The sequence below is a fragment of the Petaurus breviceps genome, unplaced genomic scaffold, assembly GCF_028583685.1.
Source record: "Petaurus breviceps papuanus isolate PSGF00001 unplaced genomic scaffold, PetGlider_PUasm1.0 47, whole genome shotgun sequence".
NCBI classification, from domain to species: Eukaryota; Metazoa; Chordata; class Mammalia; order Diprotodontia; family Petauridae; genus Petaurus; species Petaurus breviceps.
This window is the reverse complement of record NW_027186349.1, coordinates 6,290,414-6,317,507: the sequence shown is the minus strand read 5'-3', so window position 1 is coordinate 6,317,507 and position 27,094 is coordinate 6,290,414. Positions and strand designations below refer to the sequence as shown.

Below are 27,094 nucleotides of genomic sequence, written 5' to 3'. Positions count from 1 at the left end.
CTCACCAGCATTTTGCCTCTCACTACCACCTCCCTGAATCTGTCCTACTTCTGTAAATTCCATCCTTTATGTTACTCCCTCCCTTTTTATTTCTTTTTTTTTTAAAGCAATTGGGGTTAAGTAACTTGCTCAAGGTTACACGGCCAGGTGTTTCTGGGTGGGTGCTAAGTGTCTGAGCCCGGGATTCGATCTCCACGTCTTCTCAACACTGGAGCCGGTGCTCTTACTCGCTGTGCTACCTGGCCGCCCCCCTCCCTTTTTATTTCTAAATAAGTTAAGATAGTTTTCTATACCCAATAGATTGTGTATGTTATTAACTCTTTGAGTCAATTTGATGAGAGTAAGGTTCAAGTGATGCCTGTTCCTCCCTGTCTCATCTTCTCCTTCACTGTAATAATTTTTTTGTGCCTCTTTATGTGAGGTAATTTACCCATTCTACCTTTTTGAGCTCTTCTAGGAGTTCTTTTTGTGTCTGAGATAAATTCTCATTTTTATTTGAGAATTTTCAATATAGGCAATTTAACATTGCAGTCCTCTTTTGGGTTTATGTTTTGCTATTCCACATAACCATAATAACTTTCTATGCTCAGCTTCTTTTTCCCCCTCATCTTTTCCAGTAAATTCTGTTATTTTAAAGTTGATCTCTGCTTCTCAGGTGGAAGGGACATTGACCCATGCATCTTGTGCTGGAGACTGCAGGCCCTGCTGGCTAGCTTGGTATTTTGATAGGTGCTGAATGGGGCCTGGCCACTTGCCTGGTGTTTTAATGGGGCCTTCAATGGGCCTCGAACTGTACCAGGGCCACAGGGGAATCTGGTGGGATACATAGTGGGAGCCTGGTGGTAAACTGGAGCTCACAAGAGGCCTGGTCATTTATCTGGCACTATGCGGAAAACATTGGGTGGGGGTGGTAGCTGCTGAATTGGCACTTTTCTGATGTCAGTGGGGGTCCTGGTGGCTGAGACAGGAGGAGGTCTGGACTTTTTCCTGGTACTATTCTGGGACCACATGGTTCGTGTGCTGTCTCAGGGACCAACGGGTGGGGGACTGTAAGGATGTATCATCTGACTTATTCCCTACTGCTGCACCAGGGCTGCTGGGCCTCATTGACTGAACTGTGTTGGGGATCAGGGCCTCCCATTTGCTTGCTGACACAAGGCCTGCTTCTAGCTTTCAGGGATACTGACTGTCACTTCCTTTTTACTCTAATGAAACAGACCTTTCCTTCCAACCCTTCACTTTGTTTTAGGATGAGAAATTATTTTCACCACATCCTTTTGTTGCTTTTGCTTTTCCAGAATTTGTTTTAAGGCTCAATTTTATAGTTGTTGGAGGAAAATTTGAGAGAGTTCTGGTAATTTACTGCTTACTCCACCATCTTTTCTCCCAAACTCTCTAAGTTAGCTTTTAAAGACCTATTAGCACTTGTTTTTAATGTAGCTCTAACTTCTGAGCCATTTAGATTCTGATGATTTCAATCAATATAACTTTATATAGATTTTTTCATGTTTCTTCATTTGCTCCATATTAATGTCCCAGAATTCCATTATGTTGATCCATTAAAGTCTATTCAGCCACTTGTAAGAAATATAGGTTGTTTTCAAATTTTTGCATTCATTAATAGAGAATCTATGAATATTTTGTCAGAATAGGATTTCTTTTAATTTGTATGAGTTTATTGGGATATTATCAATATCTTTGAGTTATTATTCTTACTTGTTTATAATATATATATTTCATATATATAACATATATACACCTATATTTATCAAAAACAAGTAAGAATAATAACTCAAAATATTGCATATAGATACATATATTCTATGCATATATTATGTATTATTGTAAATCGAACACATAATATTATTGTGAGTAGAATATATATTTTCTTGGATGTTTTGGGAGTTTAAGGAATGATATTTTTACATTCCAGACAAAGGTAAATCGTTGTCTCTCTATTTTAAATATCATGAGTTATTATCTTTCAAAGACTGATAGAGATAACTTCCAAATCCAAATGTGTTCAGTACATTTTTGAAATACAGTAATTTGATTGAATCTTTGCTTCTGTCTTCTGTGATCAGTTTTTTCCTGCTGTTTCCTTTTTTAGTTTTTATATTTTAAAATTCCATAGATACTCATCCATTTCTTCAATCATCTTCTAATAAAAAATGTTATTAGAACAGATTATGTAAAAATTTGCAAAGAAATTATAGAGCTAAGCATTATGATATATAAAGTAGATGTAACAAAAAAGGGAGATAATTTAATGGGTTAAGCAAAAATTATGTCTTTTAAAAATATTCATGAAGACTATACAAAGATTCAACAAATGCTGGTCCATGCAGACATAGCAACTACATTTATGGTTAATGACAAAATTAAACCTAGCAATAAGCAGAACAATTAATAATAATTGTTAATTCATAATTTGTCTTACAAATAAAAGCAATTACTTAAAGACGGGCTAAAAGAAAATTAATTTGGGGAGGCCAGGTAGCAAAGCGAGTAAGAGTACCAGCTCCAGTTTTGGGATGACCTGGGGAACAAATCCCGGGCTCAGACACTTAGCACCCACCCAGATACACCTGGCCATGTAACTTTGAGCAAGTTACTTAACCCCAATTGCTTAGGGGAGGCCACGTGGCTCAGCAAGTAAGAGCACCAACCCCAGTGTCGGGATAACCTGGGGCTCAAATCCGGGCTCAGATACTTAGCACCACACCCTGAAATAACTGGCCATGCAACCTTGAGCAAGTCACTTAACCCCAATTGCTTTAAAGAAAAAAAAGAAAATTAATTTTAAAATATAGATGTTTTGAGGTTAATGACTATATATATAGTCATATATAATGTATATATGTATACATATATATATTTTAAAATCTAAATTTAGTTTATTTTCATGACCTTAACATGATGTCTTTTCTCTCCTTTTTCATATCTAATTTTCATTATTTTCATCTGTTCTATTCTGACTAATTATATTTCAGATTGAAAATAAAATGTCTTGGATTTCTCATTTATTTGCTTCTTTGTATTCAAGTTGATTTCTGATCTGGTTGCTATTTCTTTGCTTTTTTCTGTCTTTGAATGATTTAGTTGTTCCTTTACTAGCTTTTCTAGATACACATATATTTAGTCAATTTTCTTTCTCTTCTTATTGAGTGAAGGACTTAGTACTTTGAATTTGTTTATAAGAATATTTTTGTGGTATTTTATACATCCTAACATTAACATTTGTATTATAATTTTAATGTAATTTTCTATATATTCAATAATTTCCTTTTTCACTGATAAAGTTTTTGTGTGGTTTTCATGAATCTTGTGCATCTGAATCTTTTCATCATTATATATCGATCAGTACTTTTGCTTTGCATTGTAGATTATAAATATAATGTATACAATTTTTGCTTTTTTATATCTGCCTATATATTCATGGCCAAGTATAACATTAATGAATGGTTTTCTAAAAGGGTTATTTATTTATTTTTTCCATTGAGTTTTCTGCATATAATTTTATATCAGATTATTTTGAAGCTTTTTTAAATTCATAAATTATATCAATATTTTTGTTTTATCATATATTTTAAAAGGCCAGTAAAACCTTTTTTTTAAAAAATCTTTTACCATTTGGTTCCTATTGAGAGACAAAAAAAATATAGTAGAGAGAAGGCTGTTTTTGGAAATATCTGGCTTAAAGTGCTAATTGTATGAACCTATATTATCACTGTGACCATAAACATGACCATCTAGTCTCATAATTATCCAAAATGATTAAGACTAAATTATACAAAAGCTGCTGATCTTCTGTGATGAAGTTTCTATATTGGGAGTTCCTTTAATTGAGGAAATTATAGGGCCAATGATTCAAAACTGAAAGGGATTTATAGGCCATGTCTTCAAACCTCTCATTTCATGGATGAAGAAAATGGCATAGAAAAGTATCACAAAGAATGAGAGGGAATATTTGGAATCTAATATGAACTATGAAAGGGAATATTCACATTGAAAACATCATCAATGTATTGAATTATTGAAGCACTTAGGGAAATACTTTGGCATTCAGTTTGTGGGCTTTAGGGTTTTGGAATGCTTCCCCATCGTTGAATCACCTCATAATTATAGTGCAACATGAGCAATCCTCTCCAGCTACACTCTTGGAATTTGGCATTTGTGATGAACTATTAGCCCTTGATTCTCTGCCACTCAACAATGGCACATAAAATTTCCACCTCACCACACTAAAAACACTCTAAATTAAAAGCATCAATAATCTTTGTTAGTATTTGTATTGTGTTTCTTTTTTGCTAAAATTTGAAGTATAGTTATGAGAAAAAGGGAGTATTAATTCTCTTTCACTGTTAAAAGTATAACAAAGCACCTATATTTAGAGTTATAGAAAATAGAGACTATTAAATCACTTTTTTAAAAACTCAGTAGAATTAGTTCATATAGTGATACTCATACCATTAGAACTTTAAGATAGCTGAACCTAACCTAAAAAAATAAAAATTATTACTAGAAGGGTATGTGGTCTATGTGAATGGAGGAGAATCAAATGATACTGTAATTAAATTAAATCATCTGTAAATGAGCTAGAAAAGTAAACAGCAAACCAATTCAGGATCTTTGACAAGAAAACCCCCAAAAGGGGCCCTAAAGAATCAGACACCACTAAGAATAATTGAACAACAACAACAAAGTGGTATATAGAAAAGTCTGGAAATGAGCCAACAAAGTGTGAAATTAGGCATGAGAATAAGGCTCAGAAATGCCAGAATCTAAATTGGTACAAGAATCAAAGGATCACAGAACATTAGAGTGATAAGGTTTTTCAGAGGGCATTTATTCCAATACTTTCCTGAAAAAAATAATTCCCTCTATAGTACTAATCATCTAAGGACTGGTCATCCAATGTTTGCTTCTAAAGTTCCTGAAATGAAGATAAACTCATTACCTATAGGTAGCCCACTTTAAATTTTGGTAATCTTTAATTTTTAGGATATTTTTCTTAATATTCAACCTATATTTTTTTTCTTTATCATTTCCTACAGATTACTCCAGACTCATTCCTCAAAAATAACTTCTTGAAATAAAGCTCTGGAAAGACAGAGTTTTAAAAGCTCATTGGGTTTCAAATGGAGTTACTTGACTCCACCTTAAAACCCAAGTGACTCTGGTTTTCTTTGAATGGCCAATAATAGCCCTGATCCAAGCCTCTGTGAATCATTGTTTATATTCTGATGGCTTACAATGAGTAAGGCATTGATTTCTATTCTGGTCAGAAACTCTGAGGGTCTACCCCTCTAAGACTAGTATCTTTGTAATGGTGACCTGAGCCATCTTTAGTCTCAACTCTTACATAGTTCTTAGTCCTTGAATGGTATAGGTCTTAGACAACTCTAGCCCTGTGAAGCATCTTAACTTAGAAAGGCCAAGGTCATGGGCAATTACCAGTTATCACTTTTTTCTTTCCACTGGACTTCAATGATTCTTTTTTTTTCTCAAGGAGGAAGGCAAGGCAATTTGGGTTAAGTGACTTTTCCAAGGTCACACAGCTTGTATGTGTGCCTAGTGTCTGAGGCCAGATTTGAGCTCAGGTCCTCCTGACTGCAGGGCCAGTGCTTTATTCACTGAGCCACTTTGTTACCCCGACTTCAATGATTCTTGAGGAGGGAGTAAGGCTTAGGGATTTGCTTAGCCCTGCCCCACTCATATCCAATTCATACACATGTCAAGTCATCACCCTCCTTATGTCTCTGGTCCTCTTCAAGAAGGAAAGATGAAGAATAAGGCTTCCATGTATGTGGGGCAAAGGAAAATGCGTAAAAGTTAGCAATGAGCTTATAATAATCTTCTTGACTGGCAGGACAGCAGCACTCTCAACAATAATGAGGAAATTTGAAAGATGGATTGATAAGAGAATAAAGATAATGCAATTATTACCTGTGATAAAGGTCACAGTCCATCCATGCACACATAGTAGTTGCAAAACACAACATTTATTAAGCATCTATTATGTGCAAGGCAGTGTGCAAGGTTCTGGATTCTGTATGGATCACTCTGTTGACCCAAAATGAAAAGGTAGGAGGATACAAAATTCTTATTTACCTGCCACTGTCCTGAAGCACAAAATCTCCCTCCTAAGGTACTTGTTTTCAACACATGGTCTTGACAGGAGGGGCTAAGAAGAGAACATATAATTGGAGTGGATAGAAGTTAATTGAAGTTATAACTGTCAAGGAGGCTCAAAGCTGTCTCAGAAAGGGGAGGTTGGCAACTGGTACAGCAAAGGACTAGTGCAGAAAGAGAGATTGTTAGATTCTTAGGTAAGGATTGTTAAGTTTGAGACAAGGCTCATGATTGGACATTTTATGGAGAGAAGCACATTACTTATTTTCCTCATTTTTCCATCATTCTATTGTCCACCACACATTTCTAGTTACTGCAAAAAATATTATTATGCTTTGCTAGAAATCTTAATAAACTCTACATTGTTGCCCTGTTGTATCAGTTAATATGTGTATGTATGAATGAGAGAGACAGACAGACAGAGAGACAGACAGAGAGACAGAGACACAGAGAGGTTTGATGATTACCATATTTCTTGATGTTCACTCTGTTGATCATCATTTCTTTTTCTAAACCTTTATTTAACCATCTATTTAATGATTTGTTATAGAATATTTTTGAGGAGTTGAATTCAAAATCAAGGGACTACAGTTTGAAAATTCTTTTATTCCCTTTGGTTGAATATAGACACATTTACCCTTCCATAGTGGTGCTTCCACCATATCATTAAAAAGTTCCTCTGATTGGGTCAGCAATCATCTACCCCATTATTTGTGCTATACATTGTTTTGTTTTGATATACAAAGATATTGAAGCCATCAAGGTCAGTCTCTTATTGTTTCCTTATTTATACTGATTATCACTCCCTTTTAAGCATTTTTGTTTTCTCTTTTTTAGTCAAAAGGTCATTCTGTTCAGCAGAGAAATCAAAAGCAAAACAGAACTCCAGCAGCTTTTGTCTTTTCCCGGTTTTCTATTCTTATAATCCTATCCATTATTAAAGGCAATTCTATCATTTTTTGATCTTCCTTTTTCCTTGATAGATCTTTAAAAGTTATTTTTCTTATTTTTCTTTAGAGGCATAAGGAAATTCTGACATTTAACACAAACTAATTTTGAGATTAGGACACTAGACACTATTCTTGCAGTTTCATGCCATGATTTTTTATTCACCCTGTTACCTGCTATTGCATCCATCTTCCATACATATCTTTGATTTTTCCCCATTAATCTCTTCAGACTTTCCTCAATTTTCCTCCTCTGGTTTGTTTCTTTTTGTGTCTTTAGAATTTCCTTCCTGAGGATTTCACATTCTGCTTGGGAGTACTTCATATTTATTATCTTAGACCAGGAAATGCAGTTTGTCCTCCCTCTGATCTTTCTGAAATTTACTATAGTGAAATCTAGATTGCATGCCATATTATTCCTGTCTCTTCTCTTCTTTTCTATCACAAATCCAAGATGCAAAGGCCATTATCCACAGAAATTTCCATCATTTCTATCGCACAACTCCCTTCCTTCCTGTTATTGTGAAGCAATCCCCAACCAAAATTATAGCCTCCCCCACCCTATTTGATCCTCCATATTTTAAAGTATGAAATTATCATTAAAGAAAGTTAAGAAAATATCAGTTGCTTTGTTTTTGGCAGAGCTAGTAAAGTAGCAGATGTAACTAATTAAAGTCTTCAATCACTACTCAATCATCCCTCTCTTTACCAAACTTGTCATGAACTCTTCATCAATTTCCTCTTTCTGTCCAGCTGGTCTATAGTATATCAAAATAGCAAAATCACATCTGTTTCCATTTACTTATTTTCAACCAGATGTTCTACAAGGCTTCACTTTACTACATTTCATGGATTTTCTCTCACATTTTTATACCTTTTGTAATATACAGAGTTGCCCTGTTCTTCCCTTGTCCCAATTTTACCAATCTTTTGTAATAAGAAATGCCCATCTGGAGCCATATTCTAGTCAGGGAATCTCAGTAGCTCTCAGTAATACCTATGAAGCCAAAATAAATTCCAAGTACTAAGACCTCTATTTCTATTTTATATATTACCTAAATTTCTGCATTCATACGTAGACAGATTCCATGGGTTTTTAGTACTGATTGACTTTTAACAGGGTATGTAAATATTGTAATGGTCCTGTGGTGCTTGGAAATTCCCTCCAAGGTGGCATTATGTTACACTCTAGGAAATAGAAATAAATTCAACTAAGATATTTAGTCATGCATTTGTAGATCAAAGAATGTGTGAATTCCATGTATTCTAAATAACTTAACAAAAGGACAATAAAAATCTTACAAAATGGCTCAGACTTTCCATTCACAGTAAAAAGATGTTCTTAGAAAGGCCTAATAATTGGTGTCCTTCCTGCCACTCACAGTGTATAGCAAATATCTGATGAACCATAAAAAGAATGGTTTAAAATATCATTATCTTGGGGTGGCTAGGTGGCACAGTGAATAGAGCACTGGCCCTGGAGTCAGGAGGATCTGAGCTCAAATCGGACCTCAGACATAACACAAAAACTAGCCATGTGACCTTGGGCAAGTCATTTAACCCCAACGGCCCTCCAAAAAAAAGCAAAATAAAAATAAAATCTTGTAAAAGCTCAAAGGATATGAACATGAAATTTTTTGATGAAGAAATCAAAGCTATGTGTAGGCATATGAAGAAGAGCTCTAAATCACTTTTGACTATAGAAATACAAATTAAAACAACTCTGAAGTACCACCTCATACCTATAGTATTAGCTAATATGAAAAATAGGAAAATAAGTGGTGGAGACAATGTGGGAAAACTGGAACACTAATGCACTGTTGGTAGACTTGAGAACTGATCCAACCACTATGGAGAACAGTTTGAAATAGTACCCAAAGGGCAACCAAATTGTGCATACCTTTTGATTCAGCAATATCACTACAGGGTGTGTATCCCAAAGAGATCATAAAAAAGGGAAAAAATACTTACATGTGAAAAAAATATTTATAGCAGCCTTTTTTTGGGCGGGTGGCAAAATACTAGAAATTGAAGGGATGCTCATCAATTAGAGAATGGTTGAACAAAATGTGTTATACGAATGTAATGAATTACTACAGTGGAATAAGAAATGACGAGCAAGCAGATTTCAGAAAAACCTGGAAAGACTTTTAGGTACCAATACAAAGTGAAATGAACAGAACTAGGAGAACATTGTACATTGTATCAGCAACATTTTGTGTTGATCATTTGGGAAATACTTTGCTCTTCTTACCTTTTTTTTTTTTAAATTTTGATCTGTTCCTTCTTTCACAACTGTGACAAATACGGAAATATGTTTTACATTATTGCACATATAATATAAATCAAATTTCCTACCATTTTAGGAAGAGTAGAGTGAATGGAGGGAGCAAGGAAAATTTGGAAATCAAAATAGTATTAAAATGAATGATAAAAAGTGGCTAGGTGTATAATTAGGGAAAATAAAGTACTAATTAAAAATAAAATATAATGATTAATCACCTAGGTTTTTATTATGGCTGGATGTTTGAAGTTATGTTTCTGTATTAGCACAAATATATATGTGGCATGTATAAACCTCAAAACAATCCAAACAACTGGTAATTGTTTCACTGTATACCTATTTTGATTATTTTTCCTTTCAAAAGGATTATATTTTCTTTATTTAGATGTGGCCAGCCTTTATTCAGACCAGTACAAGACTATATTAACTTATATCAATCAGAAGTTGATTTTTGAGAGGAGATATAAGGTCTCATTTCCTGTTGGGAATTGAATTTACTCTGTGCTCTTCCCCAACTCTAGATGTAAAAAAAAAAATCAGCCAGATATTGAGTACAAATGTTCATTTTTGAGCTTTGAAGTATGTTAATGTTTCCTAGCATTGATTCAATGTTATTGCATTCCATTCTCTGTTTCTATGAATTTATTGGTTATATATGCATAAGGGTTGAGGTTTTCTAGGCCCCTCACTGTCACTAAAGTAATGATAAAAACCCAGTTGTCTAGATTTTATCATCTATAGAATGGGAAATGCACAATTCTGCTCCTGTTATCTCTACAATATTTTAATCCATATTTTGGGAACAATTTAAAACCAAAAATCTCCTGATTAAATTTGATTCAGAGCATCAAATAGACATATAGGACTTTTTATTGTTGTAAATACTTTTTCAGGGCTGCTCATCCACATTTGATGCTTACCTGGCATCTGACTCTTACTTATGGCTCTAAGAAGCTATAGTATGCCCAATGGCCACAAGCTGGTAAAACACAAACTGTTTTCATCTGCCTATTCTGTAGGGGGAAGTCTTACTTTACACACTTAGGCTAGGCATTCATGTAACTCACCAATGATTTTGAGGTCTGTAAGTTACCCTGAGTCTGGTTTAGCCCCTCGGATGAGACAGTTTTACCAGGCTGTAAACTGATGATCAATTTTTAAAAAATACCTACTTTGCACCAGTAACAATTCTAAATGCCAGGGACATAAAGAAAGGCAAAAGACAGTTTTGCTCTTTATAAGCTAACAATCTTATGGGAGAGACAATATGCAAATAATTATGTACAACAAATGACATAAAGGATAAATAGGAAATAATCACCAGAAGGAATGCACTAGAATTAAGAGAAATCAGGAAAGGCTTCCTGTAAAAGGTGGGTTTTAAGTTGGGAGATGGAACATCTTGTTTGATGAAGAGAAAGGAGGCAAGCATCACTGAATCAGAGTAAATGTGGAGGGGTATCAGGTATTAGAAGACTGGTCAGGGCACAGATTATGAATGTTTTTGAAGGATTTTGTATTTGATCCTAGAGGTGACAGGGAGTCACTGGAGCAGGGTACATGGCATGGCATGGCATGGTTGGGCCTGTACTTTAGAAAACATTACTTTGGTAGTGAGGGCTGAGTGGAGAATGCTCTGGAGAAGGAAAAGACTTGTGGCAGGCAGACCAGTCAGGAGGCTATTGCAGTGGTCCAGGTGTGAAGATATGATTACCAACACCAGGGTAATAATCTCATAGGAGACAAGGGACTCTATTCAAGAGATGTTGCAAAGAAGAAATCACAAACTTTGGCAAGAGATTGGGTATGGGAGAGTGAGAGTAATGATTGAAAAATGACACCTAGGTCATAAGCTTAGGGAAATGGGAAGATGGTGGTGTTCACAATTGTATGAGGGAAGTTTTTTGGGAAAAAAAGATGTCAACAGAACATTCAATTAACAATGTCCAATAGACAGCTTAACATTTGAGACTGGGTATAAGCAGAAAAGTTAGGACTAGTTAAATAGATTTGAATCATTAGTATAGTGATGATAATTTAATCCATAACATCTGATGATCTCAAGTGAAAGAGTATAGCCACAAAACATGAATATTTTATCATATTTGGACCTGTAAAATGTATATACAAAGAACAATAACAGAAGGAGCAAAATTAAAGTATGTAAAATTTCAATGATGAAGCTTGAGTTCAAAGAAACATGAAAATAAACAAACCTTCATCTTCTCTGGTGAAGTATGGGACTAGAATATTCTATATAACCTTTGGTGGAAATGTGCTTAGTTTACTGAATTTTAATAATTGTTTGTTATTCATTCTTTATTAAAAGATATTTTCACACAAGGGAGCAGAGTTTTATTAGAAATGAAAGTATTGTAAAAACAAAGATAAAAATAGATATAATAAAGAAATAGAAAGAAAATGACATTATTTTTAAATATGAATTTATATCCGCAAGAATGTGGATGGTGGTTTTGTTGATAAATATGTATTCCATTACAGTTTATTCATTGAGTTCTCAAGAATATTTTAGTGTTTATAATTACATTACATAAATTTGCTGTCTGTTTTATTTCTGGAGAAAAATCCTAGACATATAATTGGTCTTTCTAGGTATTCAATAGGTGCTAAATTTTCACAATCTGCAGCAATATGTTAAACAGTTATGAATATCCACTGGCAAAATTTCCATCTGTCTGTAAAAATCTTTACCCATAAATGTAGGCTACTTAAGAATAAATTCATTATATTTACTGTTAATAATAATTTGGTCTTAAATTATTATGTTACACAATTTCATTTCTATAAACAAATCTGCTTAATTCATTCAGTGATTCTATACTTCTGTCTCAAAATGTGTTGGTCTTGTTTATGTGGTGTTTCCTGTGGAGGATTTTTGGTTTCCATCCTTGGAAATAAGTTCTTTTTATTGGTAAAACAATAGCAGTTATATATGATAAATCCTGTGGTGAAAATGCATTGCATGTATGGTATAATTATTATATACTTTCTTTAAGTCAGTCTCTTAATTCAAGAAATGTCTGTAAATTTTAAGCCTATTTATCCTTTAGAAAAAGAGTACCAATCAGACCTCTGATTCATTTTTTGACAAGGAATGTATATCACTCTATGAATGACCTAGGATGATGAGACTTACATTTTGTTAATCTTATACATTTTTATTTGTCCACTTTCTAACTCTTTTATCATCTTCTTTACTGTTCCAAAGATATACATCAAGACTGGCAATTGAAAAGTGTTTTCAGGGGTGGCTAGGTGGCACAGTGAATACAGCACCGGACCTGGAATCAGGAGGACCTGAGTTCAAATCCAGCCTCAGACACTTAACACTTACTGGCTGTGTTACCTTGGGCAAGTCACTTAATTCCAATTGCCCTGCCTATCCCCCTGCAAAAATTTAAAAAAAAAAGTGTTTTTACTCTAAGTTCATTCTTCTCATCGAGTTTTGACTTCAGCACTCCAATGATTCTCTACATACACAGCCACATTTTTTTCTTTGATAACAGTGTACTAAGTCTTATCTGGAGAAGAATAAGATATTTATAAGTTTTATTTTCATCAATGGGCTCTGCTTAACTTCCTGACTCAAGCTCAAAATCTCCATTTTTTGTCTTAGCATACACTGAAATTTGTGTGCCTATATTGCTTCAATTAAAATTTGATGTCATTGGAGACAGTTTCATGAGAAAAAGAAAGGCTTTAAAATGTTTTTTTTTTCAGTGAAGCCATGCAATTTGATGTACATGTACATTATCATTAATAGAACTATTTAGTGGTACTCCTTTTGGACTTGGAATCCTGACTCAATTCTATTCAGAAAAGAGTATATTGGGAAAATAACTGAGGCTAAGTAGAACTATAAGGGCTTTAACTAGGTCCCATAAAAGGTCTATATTTTGTACAATTGCATTTTCAAAAGAATTTATTAATTTGATTTTAGTTTTCAACATTCATTTTTACAAGATTTTGAATTCCAAATTTTCTCCTCATCTTTCCCCTATCCCCACCATCTGAATATGGCAAGCATATTGAATACCCCTTTCCCCAGTCTGCCCTCTCTTTTATTCCCCTCCCCAATCCTCCCCTTAATCCCTTCCCCTTTCTTTCCTGTTGGGCAACAAGATGGATTTCTATACCCCACTGCCTGTATGTCTCATTTCCCAGTTGCATGTACCAACAAAATTTTTAACATTTGTTTTTAAAACTTTGAATTCCAGAGCCTCTCTCTCTTTTTCCCTCCTCACCCACTCCCACTGGGAATACAAGCAATTCAATATAGGTTATACATATGTAGTTATGCAAAACATTTCCATGGTAGTCATATTATGAAAGACTAACTATATTTCCCTCCATCCTATCCCACCCCCTATTTATTCTATTTTCTCCTTGATTCTGTCCCTTTTCAAAAGTTTTTGCTTCTTACTACTCCCTCTCCCAATTTGCCCTCTCTTTTATCATCCCCTGCTCCATGATTTATCCCCTTCTCCCCCCACTACTTACCTGTAGAGTGAAATACTCAATTGAGTGTGTATGTTATACCCTCCTCGAGCCAAATCCAATGAGAATAAGGTTGACTCATTCCCTTATACATATATAAATAGTTTTGTTTGTAGACAACAAATGTTTCACTCTATTTCCTATTTTACTTATGTGCAATACATAATTAAGCCACAAGTGCAAAACTGAGTCAAAGACTTTTTGGCAAGGGATAAAGGCAGTATAAACGTCACTGAACTTTGGGGCAACTTGTTCAATCATTGCTGAGTCAATAATGAACTATTCTTTATAATTCTGGGGCTTTTAGCACCCCTCTTTTTGTTCCTAAGCCAATATATCTTTTTCTTGTTTTAATAATGATTCATGTAGCACTGTGAAACATTTGAGCCAATAATGATGAATCTCATTAGGCCTTGCTCTTCATATTTATGTAGAAATAAGTATTTGGTATTCCATTTCATAAATTATCCTTTTGTTTATATGCAAGGTTTCTGCTTTGTGTTTGAGAGAAGTTGCCTTTTAAATGTATTGAATTTCTTAATACCATATTAATTACCATGAATCTTCCACATCCTCTTTCTTTGGGGTTTCCTCCTCTCTGATTTCTTAGTATCTGCAGGTCCAAAGGGAAATTTCTGATTGAAGTAGAATCATTTATTTTGTTTTGTACATTCCTATAACTTATTCTGTTATCTTTATTCCTTGACTTTTGTTCAGATTGTTGACTGAGGGGTGCCTAGGATTTCTGATATGTTTCCATTTCCAAATTTTCTCTTATATTTCTTTTTTATTGACTTTGAGCAGGCTATATGAAATCATCATCAACATTATTATTATTATTTACTCCATATACCTCTTGAGTAATGATATAATCTCCCAATTGTGTTTCATAAGCCTTCAATAGCATTTTAAAGCTATTTATGCCAAGGTAGTATTTGACTTTTGTTCTTCAGTTAAAGCAATACTACCATGATTAGAGTGGCCAGCGCTTTATTGTGTTTTTTTTGTTTAAATATTATAGAAATATGTTTATTCAAGATGGTTGTAGCAAGTATCAGATACTTTAAATTACTGTGCTAATTGCCTATCACAAATGCAATTATTAAATGCTTATAAAATTACTCTAATTATAAAACTTTTCATCCATATTTATGAGCATATAAGTATATATTTTATGCTTCTCCATAGAGGAAGGACTACTTTAGTTTCTATGGTTTTCAATCATTTTACCAAGCTATCAGTACCATATCAATGTAAAGTAAAACATTTTCCTTGGAAACCTCATAAAAGCAATTGAAATCAGCCTACACTTTGAGATGCTGCTTTTATCTCATTTATCCCTGTATTTCCTCATTCCTCATCCTGCATTTCCAGAATGACTGCACAGACACCAAGTGGTATCACACAACTTTGATTACTAGATTGTTTCATGAGATTCTCTAGCTGCAGTTAGTTTTTCTCATAGTAAATACACTCTGAACTGTTCTAAAGCTTTTATTTCTAACAAAGCAAAAACCCATTGTTTTGTGGGGAGAAAGTGTTTTAAAAGCCTGAAAGAACTATATAGATCTATTGCTTTTCATTTGAATCTATTTTAAATTGTTGTTGTAACTAATCATATAAATATATTTTAAAAGGAAATCAACAGATATTTTTAAGTACTTATGTACCAGTCCTTGAACTAGGAAAAAATAAAATGATAATGACTAAATGACATTCAGAGTTTTGGAGAGTAGTGATTTTCTACTTTGCATTTACTGTTCCACCTGATTTCAATTCCATAGTACACTATCCCCTTCTCAGGCTAAGCTTGTTAAGTCTCACCACCTTGCTGATATATTAAGCCTTGATTGATTCTAATGCCCTTAGCCTTCTCTCCCCTCTTGTGGAATGGGAGGCAGAGTACAAAACTCCTCACAAAGCCTTTCTTTATATAGGGCACTCAGATTCCATCAGTCTCTTATTTCGGGGTAGTTAGAAATTCTGACTGTGCCTTTCTGGGACTTTTCTTATATACACACAGCATTAACTTCCTGTTTCAGCCAACCCATTCCTGTTACATCAGTAACAGGAGACAGGAATTCATACCTTCTGTTTCCCCATCAGAGGCTTGATCAGTTACTCAGTGCTAAGTACCTGCTGCTTTTGTGAACACAAAAGGGATCTTCAAATACAAAATTACATTACGATTACAATGCAGAAAACATGATATATGCATGTATGTATGTACTTATGTATATGTACACATATATGATTAAAAAGGACACCAACAACATTGAAATAGCAATATAAAATGTTAAGAAAAAATATTCTGGACCCCAGAATAAGAACTTTTCATTTAGGATCAAACTGATATTTTCCAAATAATAAAACTGAGATAAAAAAATAAACAATTTATTTGAAACCAGGGCTTTGGGATCCAAAAATAGCTTGTTTACTTGTTTTTTTTTCTTCTCTACAATACTACCTTATGAAGTGTCAGTATTTCTTTCTACAAGAAAACAGCACACTGCAGAAATACATGTCAGTGCTTTGGATTTAATTACAGAAATTTGTGTGTGCTAATGAAAATATCTAAAATTCCCTTATACTTACTATTTAACATTTCCATAAATTAATAAGATTTTCCTTCTCTATCAAAGTACACAGAGGAATGAAGAATAGTCTATACAAGGTTAAGTGGTATTTCACCAATTTGTCCTGCATGATACTTTTGTATGAAATATATTGAGAAATAATGTCTAGGGTTAAGGAGGTGATACTTCCCTTATGCCATGCCCTGTCCCTTGCAGCCTACATGTAGAGTGTTGTTTTCAATTTAGGGTGGTTGATTTTAGGAAATATCTTAATTCTTTGGCCTAAACTAAAAGATGGAAATGCATATATATATATATTTAATTTTAAAGGAATCGGGATTAAGTAACTTGCTCAAGGTTACACGTGAGTTATTTTGTGTGGGTGTTAAGTATCTGAGCCCAGAACCGATCCTAGGTCTCCCGACTCTGGGGCTGGCACTCTTACTGCACCACCTGGCCACCCCTGAAGATGGAAATCTTAATGGAGAAGGGTCTCAACTCTGAAAACATGAATACTGTTTGAAGAAACTGGGCATATTTACCCTAAGAAAGAAAAAACTTTCTTGGCAAACTAAAAGTCTTCCTGTATGAATTGAATAAGGTTGGATCCAAAACAATGAAGTAAAAGCAACAACATAGTAGAACACTCCCAGCATTCCCCCACAAACAACCTTTAAATAATGTCTCAAATCACAGTGGCAGAATCAACAAAAGTCTGGGGTGAGATGGTTTTTCCAGATAGGAGGAATTAGGACCTCAGCAGGAGAATCTTGTGACACCAGGGTTGAGGGCAGTTCTTGAGCTGATGAAGCAGTGGATGTTGGAGGCAGATGCTACAACAGCAGCCCATACCTCATAAGAGATCTTTTATATGGTACAGGGGTCAGGCAACTGATCAGAGAGAGATTACAAGGGACCCTTTGCTGATACTGGGTATGGCTTTCACTGATGGGCAATTCTATTGTCTATGTGCAGTTTTGGGTCACAGTTCCATAGTGGAGAAGAGTGTTTGTTGTTGGTCACAAGGAAACAGAGGCCTTGGTTGCAGTTTCAAGGCAGAGAAGAACAATACCATATATGTTTTCAGGGGAACAGATGACATGATATCAGTTTGAGCATGAAGAGCTATGTTAATACTTCTGGTTGCAGAGGATCAATTGCCCTTCCTGGATAAAGATCTGAGTTCAGGCAAGGAGATCAACCGCAATTCTCCCCATGTCACACTACCTTGGAAGAACAACAAACTTACAAAGCCAGAGAACTAACATTTAAACAGTAGCATGAAAAAACCTAATCAAACAAACAAAAAATAAACTGGAATGGAATGCACAGTTAGTAATTATCTCTATGAATGGGAATAAGAACATATCCATAAAATGGAAACAAATAGCAGGATGGATTAGAAAACTGAATTCAACAATATGTTGTTTACAAGAAAAAATATTTGAAACAGAGAAACACACAGAGTGAAAATATGGAGCTGGAGCAGAATTTATTATAATTTGGCCCAAGTAAAAAGTTGGGGATAGCAATTGTGATTTCAGACAAACAAAAGGAAAAACAGATTTATTAAAAAGATATACTATAAATAAAAAAGGAAACCATATCTTGCTAAGAAGTACTATAGACAATGAAATAATATCAGTACTAAACATATAGGGACTAAATGACATAGCATGCAAACTATTTAAGGAAAAAATTCCATATGTATAAAAAATTCCATAATAATCCATTGGTAGCCTGGATTGGAGCATCTGGAGATCATCATAACCATAAATTGGGTAGGCAGGCAGGACTCCTTCAGGACCCACAATGTACTGGTTATGTAGAAAGGGTGGGACACCTTGGAGTAGGTTGGGTGGAGCTTTTCCTGAAGAAACTAAGGGCACTGCCCGGGTGATAGCACTCGGCATCTAGACACTGGTGACGCACAGGCCAAAGCTGTTTGTAGCGTTCATGCTGTTGGCCATGCTGACAACTGAAGTGCTGGTGCTGGTGGCAGAGGCTGAAGCAGCTGGGAAAGGGGGGGAGGGCTGAAGTGAGGCTGAGCTCTCAGCACTGGCTTGTGTTTGTGTGTGTGTGTGTGTGTGTGTGTGTGTGTGATGTATTTGATGACAGTTCTGATGATGCAGAGGAAAGGTTGTTCTGATGACTTGACAGGGAACTGCTTAGCTGAGCAAGGGAGCCACTGGACAAGTCACTGGATTGGGGCAAGGAAGGCAATGCAGCCATGTGTGGGGTTGCTGAAGTCAGAAGCATAGGACCAAAAATTGTGTTTAGCATAGAGCCCAGAGTCGGGGTAGAGGGAGAAGTTTTTTTTTCTTTTATTTATTTTTCTTTTTTTCCAGGTTCATCCTTTCCCCAATTGATGGGTACCCCCTTAATTTCCAATTCTTTCCCACCACAAAAAGAGCTGCTATAAATATTTTTGTACATATTGGTCTTTTTCCCACTTCTATGATCTCTTTGGAATACAACCCTAGAAGCGATACTGCTGGGTCAAAGGGAATGAAATTATTTATAGTCCTTTGGGCATAATTCCAGATTGCTCTCCAGAATGGTTGGATCAGTTCACAACTCCACCAGAAACACATTAGTGTTCCAATTTACCCATATCCTCTCCAGAATTTGTCATTTTCCTGTTTTGTCATCTTAGCCAATCTGACTGGTGAGATGTTGCACCTCAGAGTTGTTTTGATTCGCATTTCTCTAATCAATAGTGATTTAGAGCATTTTTCATATGCTTATAAATATTTTCAATATCTTCCTCTGTAAACTGCCTGTTCATATCTTTTGATCATTTATCAATTGGGGAATGACTTGTATTCTTATAGATTGGACTTAATTCTCTGTATATCTTAGAAACGAGTTCTTTATCAGTGACATAGGTTGTAAAAATTCTTTCCCAATTTTGCACTTCCCTCCTAATCCTAATCCTGGTTTGTTCAGAAAATTTTCAATTTAATGTAATCAAAATTATCTATTTTGCATTTTATAATGGTCTTTAATACTTTTTTGGTCATAAAGTCTTCCCCTCTTCACAAATCTGATAGGTAAACTATTCCTTGGTTTCCCAGATTGCTTATAGTATCAGCCTTTATACCTATATCATGTACTCATTCAAACTTGGTTTTGGTATATGGTGTTAGATAATGGTCTATGCCCAGTTTCTGCCATACTATATTCTAGATTTCCCAGAAGTTTTTGTCAAATAGTAAGTTCTTATCCCCAAAATTGTTGTCTTTGGGTCTATCAAACAGTAGATTACTATAGTTATTGACTGCTGAGTCTTGTGTATCCAATCTATTCCGTTGATCCACTACTTTGTTCCTCAGCCAGTACCAAGTAGTTTTGAGGACTGCTGCTTTATAGTACAGATTAAAATCTGGTATAGCTAGTCCACCATCCCTTGCATTTCTTTTCATTAATTCCCTTGATATTCTGGACCTTTTGTTCTTCCAAATGAATTTTGTTACTATTTTTTCTAGCTCTATAAGGTAGTTTTTTGGTAAACTGATTGGTACGGCAGTAAATATATAATTTAATTTGGGTAAAATTGTCATTCTTATTATATTGGCTCGACCCAGCCAGGAGCAATTGATGTCTTTCTAATTAGTTAGATATGACTTTATTTGTGTGAAAAGTGTTTTGTATTTGTGTTCATATAGGTTTTGGGTTTGTTTTGGCAGGTAGATGCCCAAATTATAAAGTTATAATGTCTACAATAACTTTAAATGGGATTTCTCTTTCTATCTCTTGCTGTTGAATTTCATTAGAAATATACAGGAATGCCAAGGAATTATGTGGGTTTATTTTATATCCTGCAACTTTGCCAAATTTATTTATTCTCTCAAGTAGTTTTTTACTTGATTCTCTAGGTTTCTCTAAGAATATCATCATATCATCTGCAAAAAGTGATAACTCGGTCTCTTCTTTGCCTAATTTTATTTCTTTGATTTCTTTTTCTTCTCTAATTGCTACTGCTAACATTTCTAATACCAGATTGAATAAGAGAGGTGATAGAGGACATCCTTGTTTCACCCCTGATCTTATTGGAAATGTTTCTAGCTTCTCCCCATTACACATAATACTTGCTGATGGCTTTAAATAGGTGCTACCTATTATTTTAAGGAAGGCTCCATTTATTCCTATTCTTTCTAATGTTTTTTTTAATAGGAATGGATGTTGTATTTTGTCAAAAGCCTTTTCTGCATCTATTGAGATAATCATGTGGCTTTTGTAGTTTTATTGTTGATATGATAAATTATACTAATGGTTTTCCTAATATTAAACCATTCTTGCATTCCTGGAATAAATCCTACCTGATAGAAGTGTATTATTCTTGTGGTTAGTTGCTGTAGTCTTTTTGCTAATATTTTATTTAAAATTTTTGCATCTATATTCATAAGGGAAATTGGCCTATAATTTTCTTTCTGTTTTATCTCTTCCTGATTTAGGTATCAGTACCATATTTGTGTCATAAAAAGAATTTGGTAGGACTCCTTCTTCACTAATTTTCCCAAATAGTTTGTAGAGTATTGGAATCAATTTTTCATTAAATGTTTGATAGAATTCACTAGTAAATCCATCTGGCCCTGGAGATATTTTTCCTAGGGAGTTCACTCATGACTTGTTCTATTTCTTTTTCTGAGATGGGGTTATTTAAGTAATTTACTTCCTCTTCAGTTATCTGGGCAACTTGTATCTTTGTAAATATTTATCCATTTCACTAAGATTATCAAATTTATGTGCATGCAACTGGGGCAAAATAATTCCCAATCATTGCTTTAATTTCTTCTTCATTGGAGGTAGATTCACCCTTTTCATTTCTGATACTCATAATTTGATCTTCTTCTTTCTTTATTTTATCATATTGACTAAGGGTCTATCATTTTATTGTTTTTTTTCATAAAAGCAGCTCTTAATTTTATTTATTAATTCAATAGTTTCCTTAATTTCAATTTTATTAATCTCTCCTTTGGTTTTCAGTATTTCTAATTTAGTATTTAATTGGGGATTTTCAATTTGTTCTTTTTCTAGCTTTTTCAACTGAGTTCCTTCCTCTTCTCTAATTTATTCATGTATGCACTCAGGGATATAAAACTTCTCCTAAAGACTGCCTTTGCTGCATCCCACAAATTTTGGTATGTTGTCTCATTGTTGTCATTCTCTTGAATGAAGTTATTGATTGTTTTTTATGATTTCTTGTTTGACCCATTCATTCTTTAGAATTAAATTGCTTAGTTTCCAATTAGTTTTTAGTCTGTCTTTCCATGGCCCTTTATTGTATATAATTTTTATTGCATCATGATCTGAGAATGATGCATTTATTATTTCTACCTTTCTGCACTGAATTGTTAGGTTTTTGTGTCCTAGTACATGGTCATTTTTTTGTGTGTGTCATGTACCGCTGAGAAGAAGGCATATTCCTTTTTATCCCCATTCAGTTTTCTCCAGAGTTCTATCATACCTACCATTTCTAAAATTCTGTTCACCTCTTTAACTTCTTTTCTGTATATTTTGAGGTTGTATTTATCAAGTTCAGAGAGGGTGAGACTAAGGTCCCCCATTAGCATAGTTTTGCTATCCATTTCTTCCTCTAATTCCCTTACCTTCTCCTATAGGCATTTGGATGCTATAACATTTGGTGCATACATGTTAAGTAATGATATTGCTTCATTCTTGATGGTGCCTTTTAGCAGGATATAGTTTCCTTCCTTATCTCTTTTAATTAAATCAATTTTTGCTTTTGCTTTATCTGAGACAAGGATTGCTACCCCTGCTTTTTTTACTCTAGCTGAGGCATGATATATTTTACTCCAGCCTGTTACCTTTACCCTGTGTGTATCCCTCTGTTTCATATGTGTTTCTTGTAAACAGCATATTGTAGGATTATGTTTTGTTTTTTTTTTTAAGCAATCGGGGTTAAGTAACTTGCTCAAGGTTACACAGCCAGTTATTTCTGGGTGTGGTGCTAAGTTTTTTTTATTTTTTTATTTTTTTAGGATTATTGTTTTTAATCCATTCTGCTATCCACCTCCATTTTATGGGAGAGTTCATTCCATTCACATTAACAGTTATAATTATTATCTGTTTCTTTCCCTTCATCCTGTTAATGCTTATATTTTTTCTCCCCTTCTCCCTTCCCCTCCTTAATAGTTTTCCTTTTGACCACTGCCTTCCTCAGTATTCCCTTCTTATCAGCCCCCCTCCCTTTTCCTCTCCTTCCCCCTTCTTCTCTCCCTTCTTACCACCTCCCTTTTCATACCTCCCCCCTCCTACTGCCTGTAGGATATATACTTAATGAAGTATGTTATTTCTTCTTTACATCAAGACTGACAGGAACAAATCTCATGAGAAGCTCCTCTCCCTCCCCTCTTTCCCTCTATTATGATACATTTTGCATTTCTTCTCCATGGAGTCCTATGCTTAACTGATTGTGTTATTCCCTCCTTGCACCAGAACCAATGAGGGAAAAGCTCACATAATACTCATCTCCCTCCCTTCTTTTCCTCTGCTATATTGTTTTTTATGCCTCTTTATGTGGCATAATTTACCTTTATCCAATTCATTCATTCCTCTTCTTCCATTGAAGTCCCTTTGTACTCCTTAATAAGATTATTTTTATCATCATTTTGTGTAATTCATACTCATACCTTTTACTTGTCTATAAAGAATTTGCTCTTATTAAAGAACAGGATGTGTGTGTGTGTGTGTGTATGTGCTTTCTTTGTTTACCTTTCTATGTCACTATTGTGTCTTGTAATTGGAGGTTGAATTTTCCATTGGGCTGTAGCTTTTTCGTCAGGAAGGTCTGGAAATCTGTTACATCTTTGAATGACCATCTTTTGCCTGAAGAATATGTTCAGTGTCGCTGGGTAGGTGATTCTTGGTTGTAACTCAAGCTCTTTTGCCTTGTGAAAAATTGTATTCCACTGCCTCTGATCTTTCAGTGTACAGGCTGCCAAATCCTTTATGATCCTCACTGTGGTTCCTCGACATTTGAATTGTTTCTTTCTGTCCACTTGAAGTATTTTCTCCATTACCTGGTAGTTCTGGAGTTTGGCCAAACATTTCGAGAACTTTTCAGTTTGGGATCTCTTTCTGCAGGTGTCCAGTGGATTCTCTCAATTTCTATTTTACCCCCAGGTTCTAGTATCTCAGGGCAGTTATACTTGATGAGCTCTTGGAGGATGTTGTCCAGGCTCATTTTTTCATCATGATTTTCTGGTAGGCCTATGATTCTCAGATTATCTCTCCTGTATCAGATTTCTTGGTCTGTTATTTTTCCATTGAGATATTTTACCTCTTTTTCTAATTTTTCATTCTTGTTGTTTTGTTTGACTAATTCTTGGTTTCTCATAGAATAATTTGCTTCAATTTGCTTGATTCTAGTTTTTAGCAAATTATTTTCTTTGGTTAGATTTTGGAACTCCTTTTCCACATCACCCATTTTTCTTTTTGAGGAACTGTTTTCTTCATTATAGTGTTTTTCTAATTTTGCAATTTTGATTTTAAAAGAATTATTCATTTTGTCTTCTATCTCTCATTCGGTTTTCAAAGTTCCTTTGGAGCTCATCTAGGAAAGCTTTCTGTGCTTGGGACCCATTCCCTGTTGATGTTTCAGCTGTGGGTATGGAGTCCACATTGTCTCCCTCTGAATTTGGTTCCTCCCTCTGAGGATAGTAGGACTCCAGAATCTTGTCTTTACAGTCTGCTTTCTATCCATTTTGAGGCAGGGCCCTAGCTATGTCCTTTCTCTAGGGTTCCAAAGCCTTTACTGTTTAGGGTTTTATCCCTTGGGCAGTAATTACTATATTTTCAGGGTCAGAGGGCAGGGTTGGAGCAGCTGGGGTTCACTCTGCAATATTGGTCCTTGGAGGTCCTGATAGGGGCTTTTTTTTTTTTTTAATTTCTGGGCTATGAAGTGGTAGCCCCAGGAGTATTTGCTGTCCGGGACAGGAGCCCCTGCATTTGATTCTTACCTTGCTCTTTCCAGTCCCAGCCCTCTGGTGATAGGCCTGGTAGTGGCCCTTGTGTTTGGTGGGACGACTTGCGCCCCCCCCCCCCCCCCCCCCCCCCCCCCCTCCCCCCCCGCTCCCCGGTGCCCCCCCCCCCCCCCCCCCCCCCCCCCCATTGATCAGGCCTGCGTGTGTCTTGTCTTCCCGGCCTGCCTCTGCTCACTGCACCGTCCCAGCCTGCCTCTGCATGCCTTGCCTCCTGGCCTGTCTTGTGGGCTCCCATGCCTTTGGCTTCCCAGACTGCCTCTCTGCAAGGGGGAGGTTTCTGTTGCCTTCGGTGCTGTAATAGATGAAGTAGTGTCTAGAGTTTGCTGAGTTCGAACACCACTATGTCCATTTGTGACAGCAATAGAAGTTGTTTCAGACGGAGCCATGGAATTTTGGTATGCTATCTTGCTATGCACAGAATTCTGGTTGTAGGAGGAAGATGTTGTTATGGGACTACTGCTCTGAGATGAGTTGGTTAAGCTGGAAGAGGTGATGACAGAGGTTGTGTAGGTCGACTCCTGTACTGTTTTGGATATTGGCAAAGATGTATCCAAAGGATCATGTATGGGTTTTGGATTTAAGCTGATTTGTGTCTGATTACTATTTTCACTGCTCAATGCTGATCAAATTCAGGGAGAGAAGGTTCTGATCCAAATTCCAGAGTCCCAAATTGAACATTTAACCCTGTAGCATCTGCTGATCCTGGCATTTACACTGCAGATGCAGGGATCTTGGAAGATTGTGGTACTCACCATTTTGGGGGTTTGATCTGTTTTGGCTGAGTTTGCTGGGCAGACATTGCTTGGTTTTCTGCAGACATGCTGGGGAACTGCAGCATCTTGTTCACAGCTTTGGCATTGTCTTTGGAGTTTTCTTAGAGCTTTACCTTGGAGGAGAAGTTCTCCATCCCAGGAGGAAGAATGGGGATGGCCTGGGTGTGGTGTTGCTGTCGCTGACTCAACTGGCTCAGAACTGGACACAGTTCAGGTTGAGATTTGAAGTCAAACTGATTCATTATAGAGGACTGGGGAACTGGGGGTTTAAGATCCCAAGTTGAAGTGGTTGTAGGAGGACTAGTGCTGTTTTGTTGTGAACTTTGCATGCTGAACTGGCCCAAACTTGGAGATTTCAATTGGTCCAAGATCTAGGAACCAGTAGGGTTTGCCATCTTTGAGTATCCAAGAACTGAAGACGACTCTGGGGAGAATAAGAGTATACAGTACTCAAGTTGCTAATTCCTGGTGCCATCTGAGTGTTGTGTTGAGAATTTGCAAAAACAATGGCTTGGCCAAAGCCCTACTGTTGAGGAGGTTCAAATGAGTTGACTTCTGGGACTTGGGTAGAAGTAGAAGGTTTCTGGAGCAAGTCTACCAGGTCAATGCTTTGTCCTGGTTTTCAGCTGGAGCAGTAGAAGTGGTGAATACCTTTGTTTCAGAAAAATCTTCATCCCAGTATTCTCTTGTCCACTCTTCCATAGAGTTTTTCCATCCTGCTGCTGGTCCATCATCTGTATAATTCTGGCTGGCTTCCCAAACTTCTGTTTTTTTTTCTTCTCAAAGCCATCAGTGGCTTAAGAATCTGTGTAGTCTGCAGGGTTAAATGTCCCCATACCTTGGGATGAGAAATGCCCTGCCTCTATCCCTTTCCCTCATCCAAATCCTCTGATGCAGCCACACTGGTCATGCTCTGAAGTCTTGCCCCCTGCATTGCAGTCAAATCCATTCTCTTCACTTCTAAAATCTCTGCCACGACTCCCACCTCTTCCCTGCCAGTTGTTGCTCTTCCATACCCATGTCTCTATATCATTTCTATTTTCTCTGTTCTCTGTTTTCTGAGTTTTCTTTTCCAATACTCTTCTTTTTACTACCTACAGTCTCCCATGAAGTTGTATCTGAATTCCCTCCCAGAAATATGTTGATGGCTCTGTTCACATCACCAGTGCAATTATGTAGGGCAGCTATGGAGTCATCCTGGTTTTTCCCTGTTATTTCCATAAAATGTTTAACTTTGTCTTCAAAGTCTGCATCATTCTTATCATAGATCATTTGAGTGATGTGCCTGTACTGCTTGTTTCTGTGCCTGTGTCATCTGCATAGTTGAAATCTGAATTTTGTCTTGAGTGCCCTGGGAATGTTCACTGCCAATTGAAGTCATCATATATAGTATACACAAAACAGAAAATATCCTAAAGAGCATATGGAAAACATGCTTTGCAAACCTTAAGGTGCTATGTGAATGTTAATGTTAGCAGCCTTGGCAGGTAGTGCTTAAGAGTTCCATCATGGGGGGCTGCTAGGTGGCATAGTGAATAGAGCACCGGCCCTGGAGTCAGGAGGACCTGGGTTCATATCCGGCCTCAGACACTTAACACGCACACCAAAGACTATCCATGTGACCTTGGGCAAGTTACAAACCCAATTGACCTCCAAAAAGCAAAAACAATAAAAATAAAAAAAAAACAGTTTCACCCAAAAACAGTGATCCCACTTATACCCGCTCCCCCAATCTGCTGTCTCCTATATCCTCTCCCATACTCCCTCTGACTTTCCAGTAGGGCAAGATGGATCTCCATATCCCAGTACCTGTGTACCTTATTTCCAAATTGAATATAGAAATATTGCTATA

The 27,094-nt window shown here is 36.0% G+C and overlaps 1 pseudogene; it reads right to left on the bottom strand.

Annotated features, from left to right (window-relative positions):
• Positions 1-869: 869 nt before the first annotated feature.
• Positions 870-27,094, bottom strand: LOC138171808 (ubiquitin-associated protein 2 pseudogene; annotated as a pseudogene).